Raw genomic sequence first — 24,955 nt, forward strand, 5'->3', positions numbered from 1 at the left:
CCTAGGGCTGATGCTCACCCTAACACTAACACTATCCTAGGGCTGATGCTAACCCTAACCCTAACCCTAACACTCTCCAAGGGCTGATGCTAACCCTAACCCTAACCCTAACACTATCCTAGGGCTGATGCTAACCCTAACCCTAACTCTAACACTATCTTAGGGCTGAGGCTAACCCTAACCCTAACACTATCCTACGGCTGATGCTAACCATAACCCTAACCCTCACTCTATCCTAGGGCTGATGCTAACTCTAACCCTAACACTATCCTAGGCCTGATGCTAACCCTAACCCTAACCCTAACACTATCCTAGGGCTGATGCTACCCCTAACCCTAACACTATCCTAGGGCTGATGCTAACCCTAACCCTAACCCTAACACTATCCTAGGGCTGATGCTAACCCTAACCCTAACTCTAACACTATCTTAAGGCTGAGGCTAACCCTAACCCTAACACTATCCTACGGCTGATGCTAACCCGATCCCTAACCCTAACACTATCCTAGGGCTGATGCTAACCCTAACCATAACACTATCCTAGGCCTGATGCTAACCGTAACCCTAACCCTAACTCTATCCTAGGGTTGATGCTAACCCTAACCCTAACACTATCCTAGGGCTGATGCTAACCCTAACCCTAACCCTAACACTATCCTAGGGCTGATGCTAACCCTAACACTAACACTATCCTAGGGCTGATGCTAACCCTAACCCTAATCCTAACACTCTCCAAGGGCTGATGCTAACCCTAACCCTAACCCTAACACTATCCTAGGGCTGATGCTAACCCTAACCCTAACTCTAACACTATCTTAGGGCTGAGGCTAACCCTAACCCTAACACTATCCTACGGCTGATGCTAACCCGAACCCTAACCCTAACACTATCCTAGGGCTGATGCTAACCCTAACCCTAACACTATCCTAGGGCTGATGCTAACCCTAACCCTAACACTATCCTAGGGCTGATGCTAACCCTAACCCTAACCCTAACACTCTCCAAGGGCTGATGCTAACCCTAACCCTAACCCTAACCCTAACACTATCCTAGGGCTGATGCTAACCCTAACCCTAACTCTATCACTATCTTAGGGCTGATGCTAACCCTAACCCTAACACTATCCTAGGGCTGATGCTAACCCTAACCCTAACCCTAACACTATCCTAGGGCTGATGCTAACCCTAACGCTAACCCTAACACTATCCTTGAACTGATGCTAACCCTAACCCTAACCCTAACACTATCCTAGGCCTGATGATAACCCTAACCCTAACCCTAACACTATCCTAGGGTTTATGTTAACCCTAACCCTAACACTATCCTAGGGCTGATGCTAACCCTAACCCTAACCCTAACACTATCCTAGGGCTGATGCTAACCCTAACACTAACACTATCCTAGGGCTGATGCTAACCCTAACCCTAACCCTAACACTCTCCAAGGGCTGATGCTAACCCTAACCCTAACCCTAACACTATCCTATTGCTGATGCTAACCCTAACCCTAACTCTAACACTATCTTAGGGCTGAGGCTAACCCAAACCCTAACACTATCCTACGGCTGATGCTAACCCTAACCCTAACCCTCACTCTATCCTAGGGCTGATGCTAACCCTAACCCTAACACTATCCTAGGCCTGATGCTAACCCTAACCCTAACCCTAACACTATCCTAGGGCTGATGCTAACCCTAACCCTAACACTATCCTAGGGCTGATGCTAACCCTAACCCTAACCCTAACACTATCCTAAGTCTGATGCTAACCCTAGCCCTCACACTATCCTAGGCCTGATGATAATCCTAACCCTAACCTTAACACTATCCTAGGGCTGATGCTAACCCTAACCCTAACCCTAACACTATCCTAGAGCTGATGCTAACCCTAACCCTAACACTATCGTAGGCCTGATGATAACCCTAACCCTAACCCTGACACTATCCTAGGGTTGATGCTAACACTAACCCTAACACTATCCTAGGGCTGATGCTAACCCTAACCCTAACCCTAACACTATCCTAGGCCTGATGCTAACCCTATCCCTAACCCTAACACTCTCCTAGGGCTGAGGCTAACCCTAACCCTAACACTATCCTAGGGCTGATGCTAACCCTAACCCTAACCCAAACACTATCCTAGGGTTGATGCTAACCCTAACACTAACACTATCCTAGGGCTGATGCTAACCCTAACCCTAACCCTAACACTATCCTAGGGCTGATGCTAACCCTAACCCTAACACTATCCTTGGGCTGATGCTAACCCTAACCCTAACCCTAACACTATCCTAGGGCAGATGCTAACCCTAACGCTAACCCTAACACTATCCTAGGGCTGATGCTAACCCTAACCCTAACCCTAACACTATCCTAGGGCTGATGCTAACCCTAACCCTAACACTATTCTCGGGCTGATGCTAACCCTAACCCTAACACTATCCTAGGGCTGATGCTAACCCTAACCCTAACCCTAACTCTATCCTAGGGCTGATGCTAACCCTAACCCTAACACTATCCTAGGCCTGATGATAACCCTAACCCTAACCCTAACACTATCCTAGGGCTGATGCTAACCTTAACCCTAACCCTAACACTATCCTTGGGCTCATGCTAACCCTAACCCTAACACTATAATAGGACTGATGATAACCCTAACCCTAACCCTAACACTATCCTAGGGTTTATGTTAACCCTAACCCTAACACTATCCTAGGGCTGATGCTAACCCTAACCCTAACCCTAAGACTATCCTAGGGCGGATGCTAAACCTAACCCTAACCCTAACACTATCCTAGGGCTGATGCTAACCCTAACCCTAACCCTAACATTATCCTAGGGCTGATGCTAACCCTAACCCTAACTCTAACACTATCTTAGGGATGAGGCTAACCCTAACCCTAACACTATCCTTGGGCTGATGCTAACCCTAACCCTAACCCTAACACTATCCTAGGGCAGGTGCTAACCCTAACGCTAACCCTAACACTATCCTAGGGCTGATGCTAACCCTAACCCTAACCCTAACACTATCCTAGGGCAGATGCTAACCCTAACGCTAACCCTAACACTATCCTAGGGCTGATGCTAACCCTAACCCTAACACTATCCTAGGCCTGATGCTAACCCTAACCCTAACCCTAACACTATCCTAGGGCTGATGCTAACCCTAACCCTAACACTTTCCTAGGGCTGATGCTAACCCTAACCCTAACACTAACACTATCCTAGGGCTGATGCTAACCCTAACGCTAACCCTAACACTATCCTAGGGGTGATGCTAACCCTAACGATAACCCTAACACTATCCTTGAACTGATGCTAACCCTAACCCTAACCATAACACTATCCTAGGCCTGATGATAACCCTAACCCTAACCCTAACACTATCCTAGGGTTTATGTTCACCCTAACCCTAACACTATCCTTGGGCTGATGCTAACCCTAACCCTAAACCTAACACTATCCTAGGGCGGATGCTAAACCTAACCCTAACCCTAACACTATCCTAGCGCTGATGCTAACCCTAACACTAACACTATCCTAGGGCTGATGCTAACCCTAACCCTAATCCTAACACTCTCCAAGGGCTGATGCTAACCCTAACCCTAACCCTAACACTATCCTAGGGCTGATGCTAACCCTAACCCTAACTCTAACACTATCTTAGGGCTGAGGCTAACCCTAAACCTAACACTATCCTACGGCTGACGCTAACCCGAACCCTAACCCTAACACTATCCTAGGGCTGATGCTAACCCTAACCCTAACACTATCCTAGGCCTGACGCTAACCCTAACCCTAACCCTAAATCTATCCTAGGGTTGATGCTAACCCTAACCCTAACACTATCCTAGGGGTGATGCTAACCCTAACCCTAACCCTAACACTATACAAGGGCTGATGCTAACCCTAACCCTAACACTATCCTAGGCCTGATGATAACCCTAACCCTAACCCTAACACTATCCTAGGGCTGATGCTAACCCTAACCCTAAAACTATCCTAGGGCTGATGCTAACCCTAACCCTAACCCTAACACTATCCTAAGTCTGATGCTAACCCTAGCCCTCACACTATCCTAGGCCTGATGATAACCCTAACCCTAACCTTAACACTATCCTAGGGCTGATGCTAACCCTAACCCTAACCCTAACACTATCCTAGAGCTGATGCTAACCCTAACCCTAACACTATCCTAGGCCTGATGATAACCCTAACCGTAACCCTGACACTATCCTAGGGCTGATGCTAACCCTAACCCTAACACTATCCTAGTGCTGATGCTAACCCTAACCCTAACCCTAACACTATCCTAGGCATGATGCTAACCCTATCCCTAACCCTAACACTCTCCTAGGGCTGAGGCTAACCCTAACCCTAACACTATCCTAGGGCTGATGCTAACCCTAACCCTAACCCAAACACTATCCTAGGGTTGATGCTAACCCTAACCCTAACACTATCCTAGGGCTGATGCTAACGCTAACCCTAACCCTAACACTATCCTTGGGCTGACGCTAACCCTAACCCTAACACTATCCTGGGCCTGATGCTAACCCTAACCCTAACCCTAACACTATCCTAGGGCTGATGCTAACCCTAACCCTAACACTATCCTTGGCCTGATGCTAACCCTAACCCTAACCCTAACACTATCCTAGGGCAGATGCTAACCCTAACGCTAACCCTAACACTATCCTTGATCTGATGCTAACCCTAACCCTAACCCTAACACTATCCTAGGCCTGATGCTAACCCTAACCCTAACACTAACACTATCCTAGGGCTGATGCTAACCCTAACCCTAACCCTAACATTATCCTAGGGCGGATGCTAACCCTAACCCTAACCCTAACACTATCCTAGGGCTGATGCTAACCCTAACACTAACACTATCCTAGGCCTGATGCTAACCCTAACCCTAACCCTAACACTATCCTAGGGCTGATGCTAACGCTAAGCCTAACACTATCCTAGGTATGATGCTAACCCTAACACTAACACTATCCTAGCGCTGATGCTAACCCTAACCCCAACCCTAACACTCTCCAAGGGCTGATGCTAACCGTAACCCTAACCCTAACACTATCCTAGGACTGATGCTAACCCTAACCCTAACACTATCTTAGGGCTGAGGCTAACCCTAACCCTAACCCAAACACTATCCTAGGGTTGATGCTAACCCTAACCCTAACACTATCCTAGAGCTGATGCTAACCCTAACCCTAACCCTAACACTATCCTTGGGCTGATGCTAACCCTAACCCTAACACTATCCTGGGCCTGATGCTAACCCTAACCCTAACCCTAACACTATCATAGGTCTGATGCTAACCGTAACCCTAACACTATCCTTGGGCTGATGCTAACCCTAACCCTAACCCTAACACTATCCTAGGGCAGATGCTAACCCTAACGCTAACCCTAACACTATCCTTGAACTGATGCTAACCCTAACCCTAACCCTAACACTATCCTAGGCCTGATGATAACCCTAACCCTAACCCTAACACTATCCTAGGGTTTATGTTAACCCTAACCCTAACACTATCCTAGGGCTGATGCTAACCCTAACCCTAACCCTAACACTATCCTAGGGCGGATGCTAACCCTAACCCTAACCCTAACACTATCCTAGGGCTGATGCTAACCCTAACAATAACACTATCCTGGGGCTGATGCTAACCCTAACCCTAACCCAAACATTATCCTAGGGCGGATGCTAACCCTAACCCTAACCTTAACACTATCCTAGGGCTGATGCTAACCCTAACACTAACACTATCCTAGGCCTGATGCTAACCCTAACCCTAACCCTAACACTATCCTAGGGCTGATGCTAACCCTAAGCCTAACACTATCCTCGGGCTGATGCTAACCCTAACCCTAACACTATCCTAGGGCTGATGCTAACCCTAACCCTAACCCTTACACTATCCTACGGCTGATGCTAACCCTAACACTAACACTATCCTAGGGCTGATGCTAACCCTAACCCTAACCCTAACATTATCCTAGGGCTGATGCTAACCCTAACCCTAACTCTAACACTATCTTAGGGCTGAGGCTAACCCTAAGCCTAACACTATCCTACGGCTGATGCTAACCCTAACCCTAACCCTAACACTATCCTAGGGCTGATGCTAACCCTAACCCTAACACTATCCTAGGGCTGATGCTAACCCTAATCCTAACCCTAACACTATCCTAGGGCTGATGCTTACCCTATCCCTAACACTATCCTAGGGCTGATGCTAACCCTAACCCTAAACCTAACACTATCCTAGGGGGGATGCTAACCCTAACCCTAACCCTAACACTATCCTAGGGCTGATGCTAACCCTAACACTAACACTATCCTACTGCTGATGCTAACCCTAACCCTAACCCTAACACTCTCCAAGGGCTGATGCTAACCCTAACCCTAACCCTAACACTATCCTAGGGCTGATGCTAACCCTAACCCTAACACTATCCTAGGGCTGATGCTAACCCTAACCCTAACCCTAACACTATCCTAGGGCTGATGCTAATCCTAACCCTAACACTATCCTAGGCCTGATGATAACCCTAACCCTAACCCTAACACTATCCTAGGGCTGATGCTAACCCTAACCCTACCACTATCCTAGGGCTGATGCTAACCCTAACCCTAACCCTAACACTATCCTAGGGCTGATGCTAACCCTAACGCTAACCCTAACACTATCCTTGAACTGATGCTAACCCTAACCCTAACCCTAACACTATCCTAGGCCTGATGATAACCCTAACCCTAACCCTAACACTATCCTAGGGTTTATGTTAACCCTAACCCTAACACTATCCTAGGGCTGATGCTAACCCTAACCCTAACCCTAACACTATCCTAGGGCTGATGCTAACCCTAACACTAACACTATCCTAGGGCTGATGCTAACCCTAACCCTAACCCTAACACTCTCCAAGGGCTGATGCTAACCCTAACCCTAACCCTAACACTATCCTTGGGCTGATGCTAACCCTAACCCTAACACTATCCTAGGGCTGATGCTAACCCTAACCCTAACACTATCCTAGGGTTGATGCTAACCCTAACCCTAACACTATCCTAGGGCTGATGCTAACCTTAACCCTAACCCTAACACTATCCTAGGGCTGATGCTAACCCTAACGCTAACACTATCCTAGGGCTGATGCTAACCCTAACCCTAACCCTAACACTAACATAGGGCTGATGCTAACCCTAACCGTAACACTATCCTGGGGCTGATGCTAACCCTACTTCTAACCCTAACACTATCCTAGGGCTGATGTTAACCCTAACCCTAACACTATCCTAGGGCTGATGGTAACCCTAACCCTAACCCTAACACTATCCTAGGGCTGATGCTAACCCTAACACTAACACTATCCTAGGGCTGATGCTAACCCTAACCCTAACCCTAACACTATCCTAGGGCTGATGCTAACCCTAACCCTAACCCTAACACTATCCTAGGGCGGATGCTAACCCTAACCCTAACCCTAACACTATCCTAGGGCTGATGCTAACCCTAACAATAACACTATCCTGGGGCTGATGCTAACCCTAACCCTAACCCAAACATTATCCTAGGGCGGATGCTAACCCTAACCCTAACCTTAACACTATCCTAGGGCTAATGCTAACCCTAACACTAACACTATCCTAGGCCTGATGCTAACCCTAACCCTAACCCTAACACTATCCTAGGGCTGATGCTAACACTAAGCCTAACACTATCCTCGGGCTGATGCTAACCCTAACCCTAACACTATCCTAGGGCTGATGCTAACCCTAACCCTAACACTATCCTAGGGCTGATGCTAACCCTAACACTAACACTATCCTAGGGCTGATGCTAACCCTAACCCTAACCCTAACATTATCCTAGGGCTGATGCTAACCCTAACCCTAACTCTAACACTATCTTAGGGCTGAGGCTAACCCTAAGCCTAACACTATCCTACGGCTGATGCTAACCCTAACCCTAACCCTAACACTATCCTAGGGCTGATGCTAACCCTAACCCTAACACTATCCTAGGGCTGATGCTAACCCTAACCCTAACCCTAACACTATCCTAGGGCTGATGCTTACCCTAACCCTAACACTATCATAGCGCTGATGCTAACCCTAACGCTAAACCTAACACTATCCTAGGGGGGATGCTAACCCTAACCCTAACTCTAACACTATCCTAGGGCTGATGCTAACCCTAACACTAACACTATCCTAGGGCTGATGCTAACCGTAACCCTGACCCTTACACTATCCCAGGGTTGATGCTAACCCTAACCCTAACACTATCCTAGGGCTGATGCTAACCCTAACCCTAACCCTAACACTATCTTAGGGCTGATGTTAACCCTAACCCTAACACTATCCTAGGGCTGATGCTAACCCTAACCCTAACCCTAACACTAACCTAGGGCTGATGCTAACCCTAACCCTAACACTATCCTAGGGCTGATGCTAACCCTAACCCTAACCCTAACACTATCCTAGGGCTGATGCTAACCCTAACCCTAACACTATCCTAGGGCTGATGCTAACCCTAACCCTAACCCTAACACTATCCTAGGGCTGATGCTAACCCTAACACTAACACTATCCTAGGGCTGATGCTAACCCTAACCCTAACCCTAACACTATCCTAGGGCTGATGCTAACCCTAACCCTAACCCAAACACTATCCTAGGGTTGATGCTAACCCTAACCCTAACACTATCCTAGGGCTGATGCTAACCCTAACCCTAACCCTAACACTATCCTTGGGCTGATGCTAACCCTAACCCTAACACTATCCTGGGCCTGATGCTAACCCTAACCCTAACCCTAACACTATCCTAGGGCTGATGCTAACCCTAACCCTAACACTATCCTAGGGCAGATGCTAACCCTAACCCTAACCCTAACACTATCCTAGGGCTGATGCTAACCCTAACCCTAACCCTAACACTATCCTAGGGCGGAATCTAACCCTAACCCTAACCCTAACACTATCCTAGGGCTGATGCTAACCCTAACAATAACACTATCCTGGGGCTGATGCTAACCCTAACCCTAACCCAAACATTATCCTAGGGCGGATGCTAACCCTAACCCTAACCTTAACACTATCCTAGGGCTGATGCTAACCCTAACACTAACACTATCCTAGGCCTGATGCTAACCCTAACCCTAACCCTAACACTATCCTAGGGCTGATGCTAACACTAAGCCTAACACTATCCTCGGGCTGATGCTAACCCTAACCCTAACACTATCCTAGGGCTGATGCTAACCCTAACCCTAACCCTAACACTATCCTAGGGCTGATGCTAACCCTAACACTAACACTATCCTAGGGCTGATGCTAACCCTAACCCTAACCCTAACATTATCCTAGGGCTGATGCTAACCCTAACCCTAACTCTAACACTATCTTAGGGCTGAGGCTAACCCTAAGCCTAACACAATCCTACGGCTGATGCTAACCCTAACCCTAACCCTAACACTATCCTAGGGCTGATGCTAACACTAACCCTAACACTATCCTAGGGCTGATGCTAACCCTAACCCTAACCCTAACACTATCCTAGGGCTGATGCTTACCCTAACCCTAACACTATCATAGCGCTGATGCTAACCCTAACGCTAAACCTAACACTATCCTAGGGGGGATGCTAACCCTAACCCTAACCCTAACACTATCCTAGGGCTGATGCTAACCCTAACACTAACACTATCCTACTGCTGATGCTAACAATAACCCTAACCCTAACACTCTCCAAGGGCTGAGGCTAACCCTAACCCTAACCCTAACCCTAACACTATCCTAGGGCTGATGCTAACCCTAACCCTAACACTATCCTAGGGCTGATGCTAACCCTAACCCTGACCCTAACACTATCCCAGGGTTGATGCTAACCCTAACCCTAACACTATCCTAGGGCTGATGCTAACCCTAACCCTAACCCTAACACTATCTTAGGGCTGATGTTAACCCTAACCCTAACACTATCCTAGGGCTGATGCTAACCCTAACCCTAACCCTAACACTAACCTAGGGCTGATGCTAACCCTAACCCTAACACTATCCTAGGGCTGATGCTAACCCTAACCCTAACCCTAACACTATCCTAGGGCTGATGCTAACCCTAAACCTAACATTATCCTAGGGCTGATGCTAACCCTAACCCTAACCCTAACACTATCCTAGGGCTGATGCTAACCCTAACACTAACACTATCCTAGGGCTGATGCTAACCCTAACCCTAACCCTAACACTATCCTAGGGCTGATGCTAACCCTAACCCTAACCCAAACACTATCCTAGGGTTGATGCTAACCCTAACCCTAACACTATCCTAGGGCTGATGCTAACCCTAACCCTAACCCTAACACTATCCTAGGGCTGATGCTAACCCTAACCCTAACACTATCCTGGGCCTGATGCTAACCCTAACCCTAACCCTAACACTATCCTAGGGCTGATGCTAACCCTAACCCTAACACTATCCTTGGGCTGATGCTAACCCTAACCCTAACCCTAACACTATCCTAGGGCAGATGCTAACCCTAACGCTAACCCTAACACTATCCTTGAACTGATGCTAACCCTAACCCTAACCCTAACACTATCCTAGGCCTGATGATAACCCTAACCCTAACCCTAACACTATCCTAGGGTTTATGTTAACCCTAACCCAAACACTATCCTAGCGCTGATGCTAACCCTAACCCTAACCCTAAGACTATCCTAGGGCGGAAGATAACCCTAACCCTAACCCTAACACTATCCTAGGGCTGATGCTAACCCTAACACTAACAATATCCTAGGGCTGATGCTAACCCTAACCCTAACCCTAACATTATCCTAGGGCGGATGCTAACCCTAACCCTAACCCTAACACTATCCTAGAGCTGATGCTAACCCTAACACTAACACTATCCTAGGCCTGATGCTAACCCTAACCCTAACCCTAACACTATCCTAGGGCTAATGCTAACCCTAACCCTAACACTATCCTAGGGCTGATGCTCACCCTAACACTAACACTATCCTAGGGCTGATGGTAACCCTAACCCTAACCCTAACACTCTCCAAGGGCTGATGCTAACACTAACCCTAACCCTAACACTATCCTAGGGCTGATGCTAACCCTAACCCTAACTCTAACACTATCTTAGGGCTGAGGCTAACCCTAACCCTAACACTATCCTACGGCTGATGCTAACCCTAACCCTAACCCTAACACTATCCTAGGGCTGATGCTAACCCTAACCCTAACACTATCCTAGGCCTGATGCTAACCCTAACCCTAACACTAACACTATCCTAGGGCTGATGCTAACCCTAACCCTAACACTATCCTGGGGCTGATGCTAACCCTAACCCTAACCCTAACACTATCCTAGGGCTGATGCTAACCCTAACCCTAACTCTAACACTATCTTAAGGCTGAGGCTAACCCTAACCCTAACACTATCCTACGGCTGATGCTAACCCGAACCCTAACACTAACACTATCCTAGGCCTGATGCTAACCCTAACCCTAACCCTAACACTATCCTAGGGCTGATGCTAACCCTAACCCTAACACTATCCTTGGGCTGATGCTAACCCTAACCCTAACCCTAACACTATCCTAGGGCAGATGCTAACCCTAACGCTAACCCTAACACTATCCTTGATCTGATGCTAACCCTAACCCTAACCCTAACACTATCCTAGGCCTGATGCTAACCCTAACCCTAACACTAACACTATCCTAGGGCTGATGCTAACCCTAACCCTAACCCTAACATTATCCTAGGGCGGATGCTAACCCTAACCCTAACCCTAACACTATCCTAGGGCTGATGCTAACCCTAACACTAACACTATCCTAGGCCTGATGCTAACCCTAACCCTAACCCTAACACTATCCTAGGGCTGATGCTAACGCTAAGCCTAACACTATCCTAGGGATGATGCTAACCCTAACCCTAACACTATCCTAGCGCTGATGCTAACCCTAACCCTAACCCTAACACTCTCCAAGGGCTGATGCTAACCCTAACCCTAACCCTAACACTATCCTAGGACTGATGCTAACCCTAACCCTAACTCTAACACTATCTTAGGGCTGAGGCTAACCCTAACCCTAACACTGTCCTACGGCTGATGCTAACCCTAACCCTAACACTAACACTATCCTAGGGCTGATGCTAATCCTAACCCTAACCCTAACACTATCCTAGGGCTGATGCTAACCCTAACCCTAACACTATCCTAGGGCTGATGCTAACCCTAACCCTAAGCCTAACACTATCCTAGGGCTGATGCTAACCCTAACCCTAACACTATCCTAGGCCTGATGATAACCCTAACCCTAACCCTAACACTATCCTAGGGCTGATGCTAACCCTAACCCTACCACTATCCTAAGGCTGATGCTAACCCTAACCCTAACCCTAACACTATCCTAGGGCTGATGCTAACCCTAACGCTAACCCTAACACTATCCTTGAACTGATGCTAACCCTAACCCTAACCCTAACACTATCCTAGGCCTGATGATAACCCTAACCCTAACCCTAACACTATCCTAGGGTTTATGTTAACCCTAACCCTAACACTATCCTAGGGCTGATGCTAACCCTAACCCTAACCCTAACACTATCCTAGGGCTGATGCTAACCCTAACACTAACACTATCCTAGGGCTGATGCTAACCCTAACCCTAACACTAACACTCTCCAAGGGCTGATGCTAACCCTAACCCTAACCCTAACACTATCCTAGGGCTGATGCTAACCCTAACCCTAACACTATCCTAGGGCTGATGCTAACCCTAACCCTAACACTATCCTAGGGTTGATGCTAACCCTAACCCTAACACTATCCTAGGGCTGATGCTAACCTTAACACTAACCCTAACACTATCCTAGGGCTAATGCTAACCCTAACGCTAACACTATCCTAGGGCTGATGCTAACCCTAACCCTAACCCTAACACTAACATAGGGCTGATGCTAACCCTAACCCTAACACTATCCTGGGGCTGATGCTAACCCTACTTCTAACCCTAACACTATCCTAGGGCTGATGCTAACCCTAACCCTAACACTATCCTAGGGCTTATGGTAACCCTAACCCTAACCCTAACACTATCCTAGGCCTGATGCTAACCTTAACCCTAACCCTAACACTATCCTAGGGCTGATGCTAACCCTAACCCTAACCCAAACACTATCCTAGGGTTGATGCTAACCCTAACCCTAACACTATCCTAGAGCTGATGCTAACCCTAACCCTAACCCTAACACTATCCTTGGGCTGATGCTAACCCTAACCCTAACACTATCCTGGGCCTGATGCTAACCCTAACCCTAACCCTAACACTATCATAGGTCTGATGCTAACCGTAACCCTAACACTATCCTTGGGCTGATGCTAACCCTAACCCTAACCCTAACACTATCCTAGGGCAGATGCTAACCCTAACGCTAACCCTAACACTATCCTTGAACTGATGCTAACCCTAACCCTAACCCTAACACTATCCTAGGCCTGATGATAACCCTAACCTTAACCCTAACACTATCCTAGGGTTTATGTTAACCCTAACCCTAACACTATCCTAGGGCTGATGCTAACCCTAACCCTAACCCTAACACTATCCTAGGGCGGATGCTAACCCTATCCCTAACCCTAACACTATCCTAGGGCTGATGCTAACCCTAACAATAACACTATCCTGGGGCTGATGCTAACCCTAACCCTAACCCAAACATTATCCTAGGGCGGATGCTAACCCTAACCCTAACCTTAACACTATCCTAGGGCTGATGCTAACCCTAACACTAACACTATCCTAGGCCTGATGCTAACCCTAACCCTAACCCTAACACTATCCTAGGGCTGATGCTAACCCTAAGCCTAACACTATCCTCGGGCTGATGCTAACCCTAACCCTAACACTATCCTAGGGCTGATGCTAACCCTAACCCTAACCCTTACACTATCCTACGGCTGATGCTAACCCTAACACTAACACTATCCTAGGGCTGATGCTAACCCTAACCCTAACCCTAACATTATCCTAGGGCTGATGCTAACCCTAACCCTAACTCTAACACTATCTTAGGGCTGAGGCTAACCCTAAGCCTAACACTATCCTACGGCTGATGCTAACCCTAACCCTAACCCTAACACTATCCTAGGGCTGATGCTAACCCTAACCCTAACACTATCCTAGGGCTGATGCTAACCCTAATCCTAACCCTAACACTATCCTAGGGCTGATGCTTACCCTATCCCTAACACTATCCTAGGGCTGATGCTAACCCTAACCCTAAACCTAACACTATCCTAGGGGGGATGCTAACCCTAACCCTAACCCTAACACTATCCTAGGGCTGATGCTAACCCTAACACTAACACTATCCTACTGCTGATGCTAACCCTAACCCTAACCCTAACACTCTCCAAGGGCTGATGCTAACCCTAACCCTAACCCTAACACTATCCTAGGGCTGATGCTTACCCTAACCCTAACACTATCCTAGGGCTGATGCTAACCCTAACCCTAACCCTAACACTATCCTAGGGCTGATGCTAACCCTAACCCTAACACTATCCTAGGCCTGATGATAACCCTAACCCTAACCCTAACACTATCCTAGGGCTGATGCTAACCCTAACCCTACCACTATCCTAGGGCTGATGCTAACCCTAACCCTAACCCTAACACTATCCTAGGGCTGATGCTAACCCTAACGCTAACCCTAACACTATCCTTGAACTGATGCTAACCCTAACCCTAACCCTAACACTATCCTAGGCCTGATGATAACCCTAACCCTAACCCTAACACTATCCTAGGGTTTATGTTAACCCTAACCCTAACACTATCCTAGGGCTGATGCTAACCCTAACCCTAACCCTAACACTATCCTAGGGCTGATGCTAACCCTAACACTAACACTATCCTAGGGCTGATGCTAACCCTAACCCTAACCCTAACACTCTCCAAGGGCTGATGCTAACCCTAACCCTAACCCTAACACTATCCTAGGGCTGATGCTAACCCTAACCCTAACACTATCCTAGGGCTGATGCTAACCCTAACCCTAACACTATCCTAGGGTTGATGCTAACCCTAACCCTAACACTATCCTAGGGCTGATGCTAACCTTAACCCTAACCCTAACACTATCCTAGGGCTGATGCTAACCCTAACGCTAACACTATCCTAGGGCTGATGCTAACCCTAACCCTAACCCTAACACTAACATAGGGCTGATGCTAACCCTAACCGTAACACTATCCTGGGGCTGATGCTAACCCTACTTCTAACCCTAACACTATCCTAGGGCTGATGTTAACCCTAACCCTAACACTATCCTAGGGCTGATGGTAACCCTAACCCTAACCCTAACACTATCCTAGGGCTGATGCTAACCCTAACACTAACACTATCCTAGGGCTGATGCTAACCCTAACCCTAACCCTAACACTATCCTAGGGCTGATGCTAACCCTAACCCTAACCCTAACACTATCCTAGGGCGGATGCTAACCCTAACCCTAACCCTAACACTATCCTAGGGCTGATGCTAACCCTAACAATAACACTATCCTGGGGCTGATGCTAACCCTAACCCTAACCCAAACATTATCCTAGGGCGGATGCTAACCCTAACCCTAACCTTAACACTATCCTAGGGCTAATGCTAACCCTAACACTAACACTATCCTAGGCCTGATGCTAACCCTAACCCTAACCCTAACACTATCCTAGGGCTGATGCTAACACTAAGCCTAACACTATCCTCGGGCTGATGCTAACCCTAACCCTAACACTATCCTAGGGCTGATGCTAACCCTAACCCTAACACTATCCTAGGGCTGATGCTAACCCTAACACTAACACTATCCTAGGGCTGATGCTAACCCTAACCCTAACCCTAACATTATCCTAGGGCTGATGCTAACCCTAACCCTAACTCTAACACTATCTTAGGGCTGAGGCTAACCCTAAGCCTAGCACTATCCTACGGCTGATGCTAACCCTAACCCTAACCCTAACACTATCCTAGGGCTGATGCTAACCCTAACCCTAACACTATCCTAGGGCTGATGCTAACCCTAACCCTAACCCTAACACTATCCTAGGGCTGATGCTTACCCTAACCCTAACACTATCATAGCGCTGATGCTAACCCTAACGCTAAACCTAACACTATCCTAGGGGGGATGCTAACCCTAACCCTAACCCTAACACTATCCTAGGGCTGATGCTAACCCTAACACTAACACTATCCTACTGCTGATGCTAACAATAACCCTAACCCTAACACTCTCCAAGGGCTGAGGCTAACCCTAACCCTAACCCTAACCCTAACACTATCCTAGGGCTGATGCTAACCCTAACCCTAACACTATCCTAGGGCTGATGCTAACCCTAACCCTGACCCTAACACTATCCCAGGGTTGATGCTAACCCTAACCCTAACACTATCCTAGGGCTGATGCTAACCCTAACCCTAACCCTAACACTATCTTAGGGCTGATGTTAACCCTAACCCTAACACTATCCTAGGGCTGATGCTAACCCTAACCCTAACCCTAACACTAACCTAGGGCTGATGCTAACCCTAACCCTAACACTATCCTAGGGCTGATGCTAACCCTAACCCTAACCCTAACACTATCCTAGGGCTGATGCTAACCCTAACCCTAACACTATCCTAGGGCTGATGCTAACCCTAACCCTAACCCTAACACTATCCTAGGGCTGATGCTAACCCTAACACTAACACTATCCTAGGGCTGATGCTAACCCTAACCCTAACCCTAACACTATCCTAGGGCTGATGCTAACCCTAACCCTAACCCAAACACTATCCTAGGGTTGATGCTAACCCTAACCCTAACACTATCCTAGGGCTGATGCTAACCCTAACCCTAACCCTAACACTATCCTTGGGCTGATGCTAACCCTAACCCTAACACTATCCTGGGCCTGATGCTAACCCTAACCCTAACCCTAACACTATCCTAGGGCTGATGCTAACCCTAACCCTAACACTATCCTAGGGCAGATGCTAACCCTAACCCTAACCCTAACACTATCCTAGGGCTGATGCTAACCCTAACCCTAACCCTAACACTATCCTAGGGCGGATGCTAACCCTAACCCTAACCCTAACACTATCCTAGGGCTGATGCTAACCCTAACAATAACACTATCCTGGGGCTGATGCTAACCCTAACCCTAACCCAAACATTATCCTAGGGCGGATGCTAACCCTAACCCTAACCTTAACACTATCCTAGTGCTGATGCTAACCCTAACACTAACACTATCCTAGGCCTGATGCTAACCCTAACCCTAACCCTAACACTATCCTAGGGCTGATGCTAACACTAAGCCTAACACTATCCTCGGGCTGATGCTAACCCTAACCCTCACACTATCCTAGGGCTGATGCTAACCCTAACCCTAACCCTAACACTATCCTAGGGCTGATGCTAACCCTAACACTAACACTATCCTAGGGCTGATGCTAACCCTAACCCTAACCCTAACATTATCCTAGGGCTGATGCTAACCCTAACCCTAACTCTAACACTATCTTAGGGCTGAGGCTAACCCTAAGCCTAACACAATCCTACGGCTGATGCTAACCCTAACCCTAACCCTAACACTATCCTAGGGCTGATGCTAACCCTAACCCTAACACTATCCTAGGGCTGATGCTAACCCTAACCCTAACCCTAACACTATCCTAGGGCTGATGCTTACCCTAACCCTAACACTATCATAGCGCTGATGCTAACCCTAACGCTAAACCTAACACTATCCTAGGGGGGATGCTAACCCTAACCCTAACCCTAACACTATCCTAGGGCTGATGCTAACCCTAACACTAACACTATCCTACTGCTGATGCTAACAATAACCCTAACCCTAACACTCTCCAAGGGCTGAGGCTAACCCTAACCCTAACCCTAACCCTAACACTATCCTAGGGCTGATGCTAACCCTAACCCTAACACTATCCTAGGGCTGATGCTAACCCTAACCCTGACCCTAACACTATCCCAGGGTTGATGCTAACCCTAACCCTAACACTATCCTAGGGCTGATGCTAACCCTAACCCTAACCCTAACACTATCTTAGGGCTGATGTTAACCCTAACCCTAACACTATCCTAGGGCTGATGCTAACCCTAACCCTAACCCTAACACTAACCTAGGGCTGATGCTAACCCTAACCCTAACACTATCCTAGGGCTGATGCTAACCCTAACCCTAACCCTAACACTATCCTAGGGCTGATGCTAACCCTAACCCTAACATTATCCTAGGGCTGATGCTAACCCTAACCCTAACCCTAACACTATCCTAGGGCTGATGCTAACCCTAACACTAACACTATCCTAGGGCTGATGCTAACCCTAACCCTAACCCTAACACTATCCTAGGGCTGATGCTAACCCTAACCCTAACCCAAACACTATCCTAGGGTTGATGCTAACCCTAACCCTAACACTATCCTAGGGCTGATGCTAACCCTAACCCTAACCCTAACACTATCCTTGGGCTGATGCTAACCCTAACCCTAACACTATCCTGGGCCTGATGCTAACCCTAACCCTAACCCTAACACTATCCTAGGGCTGATGCTAACCCTAACCCTAACACTATCCTTGGGCTGATGCTAACCCTAACCCTAACCCTAACACTATCCTAGGGCTGATGCTAACCCTAACGCTAACCCTAACACTATCCTTGAACTGATGCTAACCCTAACCCTAACCCTAACACTATCCTAGGCCTGATGATAACCCTAACCATAACCCTAACACTATCCTAGGGTTTATGTTAACCCTAACCCAAACACTATCCTAGCGCTGATGCTAACCCTAACCCTAACCCTAAGACTATCCTAGGGCGGAAGATAACCCTAACCCTAACCCTAACACTATCCTAGGGCTGATGCTAACCCTAACACTAACAATATCCTAGGGCTGATGCTAACCCTAACCCTAACCCTAACATTATCCTAGGGCGGATGCTAACCCTAACCCTAACCCTAACACTATCCTAGAGCTGATGCTAACCCTAACACTAACACTATCCTAGGCCTGATGCTAACCCTAACCCTAACCCTAACACTATCCTAGGGCTAATGCTAACCCTAACCCTAACACTATCCTAGGGCTGATGCTCACCCTAACACTAACACTATCCTAGGGCTGATGGTAACCCTAACCCTAACCCTAACACTCTCCAAGGGCTGATGCTAACACTAACCCTAACCCTAACACTATCCTAGGGCTGATGCTAACCCTAACCCTAACTCTAACACTATCTTAGGGCTGAGGCTAACCCTAACCCTAACACTATCCTACGGCTGATGCTAACCCTAACCCTAACCCTAACACTATCCTAGGGCTGATGCTAACCCTAACCCTAACACTATCCTAGGCCTGATGCTAACCCTAACCCTAACACTAACACTATCCTAGGGCTGATGCTAACCCTAACCCTAACACTATCCTGGGGCTGATGCTAACCCTAACCCTAACCCTAACACTATCCTAGGGCTGATGCTAACCCTAACCCTAACTCTAACACTATCTTAAGGCTGAGGCTAACCCTAACCCTAACACTATCCTACGGCTGATGCTAACCCGAACCCTAACACTAACACTATCCTAGGCCTGATGCTAACCCTAACCCTAACCCTAACACTATCCTAGGGCTGATGCTAACCCTAACCCTAACACTTTCCTAGGGCTGATGCTAACCCTAACCCTAACACTAACACTATCCTAGGGCTGATGCTAACCCTAACGCTAACCCTAACACTATCCTAGGGGTGATGCTAACCCTAACGATAACCCTAACACTATCCTTGAACTGATGCTAACCCTAACCCTAACCATAACACTATCCTAGGCCTGATGATAACCCTAACCCTAACCCTAACACTATCCTAGGGTTTATGTTCACCCTAACCCTAACACTATCCTTGGGCTGATGCTAACCCTAACCCTAAACCTAACACTATCCTAGGGCGGATGCTAAACCTAACCCTAACCCTAACACTATCCTAGGGCTGATGGTAACCCTAACACTAACACTATCCTAGGGCTGATGCTAACCCTAACCCTAATCCTAACACTCTCCAAGGGCTGATGCTAACCCTAACCCTAACCCTAACACTATCCTAGGGCTGATGCAAACCCTAACCCTAACTCTAACACTATCTTAGGGCTGAGGCTAACCCTAAACCTAACACTATCCTACGGCTGATGCTAACCCGAACCCTAACCCTAACACTATCCTAGGGCTGATGCTAACCCTAACCCTAACACTATCCTAGGCCTGACGCTAACCCTAACCCTAACCCTAAATCTATCCTAGGGTTGATGCTAACCCTAACCCTAACACTATCCTAGGGGTGATGGTAACCCTAACCCTAACCCTAACACTATACAAGGGCTGATGCTAACCCTAACCCTAACACTATCCTAGGCCTGATGATAACCCTAACCCTAACCCTAACACTATCCTAGGGCTGATGCTAACCCTAACCCTAACACTATCCTAGGGCTGATGCTAACCCTAACCCTAACCCTAACACTATCCTAAGTCTGATGCTAACCCTAGCCCTCACACTATCCTAGGCCTGATGATAACCCTATCCCTAACCTTAACACTATCCTAGGGCTGATGCTAACCCTAACCCTAACCCTAACACTATCCTAGAGCTGATGCTAACCCTAACCCTAACACTATCCTAGGCCTGATGATAACCCTAACCGTAACCCTGACACTATCCTAGGGCTGATGCTAACCCTAACCCTAACACTATCCTAGGGCTGATGCTAACCCTAACCCTAACCCTAACACTATCCTAGGCCTGATGCTAACCCTATCCCTAACCCTAACACTCTCCTAGGGCTGAGGCTAACCCTAACCCTAACACTATCCTAGGGCTGATGCTAACCCTAACCCTAACCCAAACACTATCCTAGGGTTGATGCTAACCCTCACCCTTACACTATCCTAGGGCTGATGCTAACGCTAACCCTAACCCTAACACTATCCTTGGGCTGATGCTAACCCTAACCCTAACACTATCCTGGGCCTGATGCTAACCCTAACCCTAACCCTAACACTATCCTAGGGCTGATGCTAACCCTAACCCTAACACTATCCTTGGGCTGATGCTAACCCTAACCCTAACCCTAACACTATCCTAGGGCAGATGCTAACCCTAACGCTAACCCTAACACTATCCTTGATCTGATGCTAACCCTAACCCTAACCCTAACACTATCCTAGGCCTGATGCCAACCCTAACCCTAACACTAACACTATCCTAGGGCTGATGCTAACCCTAACCCTAACCCTAACATTATCCTAGGGCGGATGCTAACCCTAACCCTAACCCTAACACTATCCTAGGGCTGATGCTAACCCTAACACTAACACTATCCTAGGCCTGATGTTAACCCTAACCCTAACCCTAACACTATCCTAGGGCTGATGCTAACCCTAACCCTAACACTATCCTAGGGCTGATGCTAACTCTAACCCTAACACTATCCTAGCGCTGATGCTAACCCTAACCCTAACCCTAACACTCTCCAAGGGCTGATGCTAACCCTAACCCTAACCCTAACACTATCCTAGGGCTGATGCTAACCCTAACCCTAACTCTAACACTATCTTAGGGCTGAGGCTAACCCTAACCCTAACACTGTCCTACGGCTGATGCTAACCCTAACCCTAACACTAACACTATCCTAGGGCTGATGCTAACCCTAACCCTAACACTATCCTAGGGCTGATGCTAATCCTAACCCTAACCCTAACACTATCCTAGGGCTGATGCTAACCCTAACCCTAACACTATCCTAGGGCTGATGCTAACCCTAACCCTAAGCCTAACACTATCCTAGGGCTGATGCTAACCCTAACCCTAACACTATCCTAGGCCTGATGATAACCCTAACCCTAACCCTAACACTATCCTAGGGCTGATGCTAACCCTAACCCTACCACTATCCTAGGGCTGATGCTAACCCTAACCCTAACCCTAACACTATCCTAGGGCTGATGCTAACCCTAACGCTAACCCTAACACTATCCTTGAACTGATGCTAACCCTAACCCTAACCCTAACACTATCCTAGGCCTGATGATAACCCTAACCCTAACCCTAACACTATCCTAGGGTTTATGTTAACCCTAACCCTAACACTATCCTAGGGCTGATGCTAACCCTAACCCTAACCCTAACACTATCCTAGGGCTGATGCTATCCCTAACACTAACACTCTCCTAGGGCTGATGCTAACCCTAACCCTAACACTAACACTCTCCAAGGGCTGATGCTAACCCTAACCCTAACCCTAACACTATCCTAGGGCTGATGCTAACCCTAACCCTAACACTATCCTAGGGCTGATGCTAACCCTAACCCTAACACTATCCTAGGGTTGATGCTAACCCTAACCCTAACACTATCCTAGGGCTGATGCTAACCTTAACACTAACCCTAACACTATCCTAGGGCTGATGCTAACCCTAACGCTAACACTATCCTAGGGCTGATGCTAACCCTAACCCTAACCCTAACACTAACATAGGGCTGATGCTAACCCTAACCCTAACACTATCCTGGGGCTGATGCTAACCCTACTTCTAACCCTAACACTATCCTAGGGCTGATGCTAACCCTAACCCTAACACTATCCTAGGGCTGATGGTAACCCTAACCCTAACCCTAACACTATCCTAGGGCTGATGCTAACCCTAACACTAACACTATCCTAGGGCTGATGCTAACCCTAACCCTAACCCTAACACTATCCTAGGGCTGATGCTAACCCTAACCCTAACCCAAACACTATCCTAGGGTTGATGCTAACCCTAACCCTAACACTATCCTAGAGCTGATGCTAACCCTAACCCTAACCCTAACACTATCCTTGGGCTGATGCTAACCCTAACCCTAACACTATCCTGGGCCTGATGCTAACCCTAACCCTAACCCTAACACTATCATAGGTCTGATGCTAACCCTAACCCTAACACTATCCTTGTGCTGATGCTAACCCTAACCCTAACCCTAACACTATCCTAGGGCAGATGCTAACCCTAACGCTAACCCTAACACTATCCTTGAACTGATGCTAACCCTAACCCTAACCCTAACACTATCCTAGGCCTAATGATAACCCTAACCCTAACCCTAACACTATCCTACGGTTTATGTTAACCCTAACCCTAACACTATCCTAGGGCTGATGCTAACCCTAACCCTAACCCTAACACTATCCTAGGGCGGATGCTAACCCTAACCCTAACCCTAACACTATCCTAGGGCTGATGCTAACCCTAACAATAACACTATCCTGGGGCTGATGCTAACCCTAACCCTAACCCAAACATTATCCTAGGGCGGATGCTAACCCTAACCCTAACCTTAACACTATCCTAGGGCTGATGCTAACCCTAACACTAACACTATCCTAGGCCTGATGCTAACCCTAACCCTAACCCTAACACTATCCTAGGGCTGATGCTAACCCTAAGCCTAACACTATCCTCGGGCTGATGCTAACCCTAACCCTAACACTATCCTAGGGCTGATGCTAACCCTAACCCTAACCCTAACACTATCCTACGGCTGATGCTAACCCTAACACTAACACTATCCTAGGGCTGATGCTAACCCTAACCCTAACGCTAACATTATCCTAGGGCTGATGCTAACCCTAACCCTAACTCTAACACTATCTTAGGGCTGAGGCTAACCCTAAGCCTAACACTATCCTACGGCTGATGCTAACCCTAACCCTAACCCTATCACTATCCTAGGGCGGATGCTATCCCTAACCCTAACCTTAACACTATCCTCGGGCTGATGCTAACCCTAACAATAACACTATCCTGGGGCTGATGCTAACCCTAACCCTAACCCAAACATTATCCTAGGGTGGATGCTAACCCTAACCCTAACCTTAACACTATCCTAGGGCTGATGCTAACCCTAACACTAACACTATCCTAGGACTGATGCTAACCCTAACCCTTACCCTAACACTATCCTAGGGCTGATGCTAACCCTAAGGCTAACACTATCCTCGGGCTGATGCTAACCCTAACCCTAACACTATCCTAGGGCTGATGCTAACCCTAACCCTAACCCTAACACTATCCTACGGCTGATGCTAACCCTAACACTAACACTATCCTAGGGCTGATGCTAACCCTAACCCTAACCCTAACATTATCCTAGGGCTGATGCTAACCCTAACCCTAACTCTAACACTATCTTAGGGCTGAGGCTAACCCTAAGCCTAACACTATCCTACGGCTGATGCTAACCCTAACACTAACCCTAACACTATCCTAGGGCTGATGCTAACCCTAACCCTAACACTATCCTAGGGCTGATGCTAACCCTAATCCTAACCCTAACACTATCCTAGGGCTGATGCTTACCCTAACCCTAACACTATCCTAGGGCTGATGCTAACCCTAACCCTAAACCTAACACTATCCTAGGGGGGATGCTAACCCTAACCCTAACCCTAACACTATCCAAGGGCTGATGCTAACCCTAACACTAACACTATCCTACTGCTGATGCTAACCCTAACCCTAACCCTAACACTCTCCAAGGGCTGATGCTAACCCTAACCCTAACCCTAACACTATCCTAGGGCTGATGCTAACCCTAACCCTAACACTATCCTACGGCTGATGCTAACCCTAACCCTAACCCTAACACTATCCTAGGGCTGATGCTAACCCTAACCCTACCACTATCCTAGGGCTGATGCTAACCCTAACCCTAACCCTAACACTATCCTAGGGCTGATGCTAACCCTAACGCTAACCCTAACACTATCCTTGAACTGATGCTAACCCTAACCCTAACCCTAACACTA

Source organism: Lemur catta, chromosome 7, assembly GCF_020740605.2.
Source record: "Lemur catta isolate mLemCat1 chromosome 7, mLemCat1.pri, whole genome shotgun sequence".
NCBI classification, from domain to species: Eukaryota; Metazoa; Chordata; class Mammalia; order Primates; family Lemuridae; genus Lemur; species Lemur catta.